General features: G+C 32.8%; 1 non-coding gene across 1 annotated transcript; it reads left to right on the forward strand.

Moving 5' to 3' along the window:
• Window positions 1-1,891: 1,891 nt before the first annotated feature.
• LOC129319120 (small nucleolar RNA R71) lies at window positions 1,892-2,000 on the forward strand. The gene has a single exon (XR_008595431.1). It is a non-coding gene; the product is annotated as a small nucleolar RNA R71 (small nucleolar RNA).
• The last annotated feature ends 1,332 nt before the right edge of the window (window positions 2,001-3,332 follow it).

A 3,332-nucleotide genomic window follows, 5' to 3' on the forward strand; every position in this document is an offset into this window, starting at 1 on the left:
ATCTTGAATAGGGTGCTTAGAGGAAGGGAGACATGGATGAAGTCGAAAGAAATGAATTTTGGTCTTGGGCATACTAAAGGTAAGTGGATAGCGTCTCAACTAATTTATCAATTAATTTTTCTTATTGAAATTTATATTGTTACATTGATTATTTTAATAATAATTATGTCGATTAGTGGATAGTTTGTTAATTAAATTTCTTCATTTTAAGTTTCAAGATGGTGGTGAAAAATGATTCATCATAGCATATATATTTTTACCCCTTATGAGATATCCTTTCAGGATTAATAAAATTCGTTTTCATTAGCATTGGCAATTTTGATTATTCAATAAAATGCAAGCTATGAGCATTGGATATGAAATTTTATTCTAGCAAGTTTTTAATGCTTAAAAGTATTCATGCGAGTTTGATTTGAGAATGAGAACTGTATCTTAAAAGTGATGATTTTCTCGCATGTTTGAAAATGATTTTAAAAAGGGACTTTATACAGAACACTGGTTGCTAACGGCAGTCTTGTTAGCCCTTGGTGTGCCATGTGTACACCTAGCTAGCAGGGTGTTTATAGGAGATGCTAGCCCCGTGCGATGGCCAATGCACGTGGAACGGAGGGGGGTGGTTATTCATGAGCATCATACTCATGTTTGTTCGTAGCTTCGACAGCATTTGGTTAGCATTACCTTCGTGGACTGTATGTCCACATTTGTTTCGTAGCTTCAGCTGCACTTGGTTACTTACTCTCGTGGACTGTGTGACTACATTTGCTTTTGTGGGCATAGCCCGCGTTTGGTTATTTACCCTCTGGGACTCTGTGTCCACATTTGTTAATTGTTCTAATTAGTCCTATAATTATGAATCCACACTATTTGATGATTCCATTGATGTTATTCCTAATTTGTTTATAAATATTTATTTATTTATGTGCTTCTTGGAATCAAGTCCTATTAATATTTTCCATGATAGTTCAATGATTTAAGACTTATTTTACAATTTTTAGAGCTATTCTATTTTAAAGTTTATTAAATTTTTTATAAAAGCTGTTGTCTCTTTGACTCACACAATTACTTTAAACTTTTCCTTTTTATTCATGTTCTATTACTTATTGTTGGGACGTTATTCACTGAAAATCATTATTTTGTGGTCTCAAATATGTTAGTTGATGTTATGCCTTCCGCTAATCCTTGAGGGGCTGTAATATTCAATTGAGATATAAAGCTATAATCAAACTTCTTTAAAGTAAATTTCTTATGTCAGGTGCTCCACACAAGCTATAGTTAGGGTCCTCATCCTTATTATTTTATATTTTGTTATTCGTTGATTGGAAGAGAGTTCCTTTTGTGCTACTATTGTTTTGTAAAATTATTTGTAAATTTGTTTTGGAGATTTTATTTTAAGGGAGATCCTATTGAATTTTTACAAAAATGTTAAATCTTTTTTCACATGGGTTATATTGAAGATGATTTAACTTATTATAAAATGTCTTCATGGTTTATAAATTAGATATTTCTTGAGTAAAGACTTTTGGGATATAGGTATTATCCCTATAAGTGGTGTGTGACATCCTTCACCATAATGCTCACAAGCTTGGCATGAAGCTGTAATACATTTCTCTAGGAACTTCCTCTTTTCATTTGAAGCTCAAGACTATCAAATCTTCAATTTATAGCCTCTAATTGAGAAGTAAGCTCCTTAGAAGAGCTAGATTCTTGTGAAACTCCTTAGCATGTCTCCTCTTATGGGATTGTTGCATGGTACTAGAAGCAATGTCTTCATATAAGTTGTATAACTCATTAACTTTCATCTTGCCAATTCTACCATTAGAAGCATTGTTCACATAGTCACTTGCATCATCTAACCCATTCTAAAAAAGCTTCCATGAGGACATACTTTTTTTATTCATGATTAAGACAACTTCTCACTAACCCCTTGAATCATTCCCAAGCCTCATAGAAAAGTTCCCCTGGATTTGTTGTTCAAAATTGAGAAGCTCACCTCTCAATGTTGCTCTTCTACCTCTCAAAATGAACCTTGCCTTGAACTTAGCTACCAAATCATCCCATGTTTCAATTGAGTACTCAGGAAGAGAACTCAACCAAGCTCTTGCTTTGTTCTTCAAAGATATTAGAAATAACTGCAATCTTAATGCATCCTTAAAGACATCATTTTGCTTGAAATTCTCACATACCTCTACAAATCTTGTGAGGTGATCATTGGGGTCTTCATCAGCATTACCCCAAACTGTCCATACATTAATATCATTTGAATCATCACTTGCTTAAGCTTGAAGTTTCTAGCTTGAATTTTCGGTTAATGATAGATTGTGCTTCCTGATCAAGAAAAGTCATCTAAAGTGAATATATCGTTCTCATCTTGATCAGCCCCCTCCATATTGTTGCCAAAGAGGAGGAATGTCTTCTCCAAATTCAAGAACAAACTTCCCTCACTTGTTTCGCCTTCTCTTCAACCACTCCTTCAAGAACAAGTTCAAGTTTATCAGGAAAGAGTCCTTGCATGCGTCAATAAGGTACCTACAAGGTGAAAACAAAAGGAACAAGTATCAAACTTATCAATAAAAATTAAAACTATAAAACTTGTAATAACTAAGTAAACTACTTAACTACCTATACCAATGAAAATGTTAAACTAAAAGCTCAAGCGTAACCTACTAACACAATAGCAAAAATTAACCAACACAAAACAATTGCAGCTATCCCTAGCAATGACGCCAAGAACTTGTTCGCCGTCAAGCATTACCACAAGCGTACGGGTCATCACAAATGTAGAATATTCTAAGTTATCATTCCCATGAGGATTTAGGCAAATGAAGGTTTATTTACTATTAAGCTTTAAGATAGGTTGAGCAAAATCAAGAGTATGTTTATAACATTTTATTGATAAGTAATGAAAATTTGATTAAAATTGTTTTAAAGAATTAAAAAACTTGTTGAAACCTTGACGATTAGAGGTGAGGATCTAGGATTATCTCTCCCTTTTATATTCATAAAACTTAAATTAATTCCTCTCAAATGAATTTTTAATGAAAAAAGTGTTAGTCTAAGATTCCAATTCACTTGAAAAAGCTTTCTCAAGTGAAAATCAAGTATATTTGAAAGAATTTCACAATCTCTCGAAAATAAGTACTAAAAACCAATTTTAAGCTTCAATCCTAATGTGACTATTTACCAACAAAACCATCTATTTATCTTTGTAAATTTCAAGTCCAATATTAGTTTATCCAAGTTCTACACCTAAATTAGCTCTCTCAAGCACAGCTCAAGTGAAAAAAACAATCTAAATGGTGATCAAGTACTTAAAAGCATTAAGCATGGGATAA

The sequence above is a fragment of the Prosopis cineraria genome, unplaced genomic scaffold, assembly GCF_029017545.1.
Source record: "Prosopis cineraria cultivar Desert tree isolate PC_DT_omini unplaced genomic scaffold, ASM2901754v1 PC8, whole genome shotgun sequence".
NCBI classification, from domain to species: Eukaryota; Viridiplantae; Streptophyta; class Magnoliopsida; order Fabales; family Fabaceae; genus Prosopis; species Prosopis cineraria.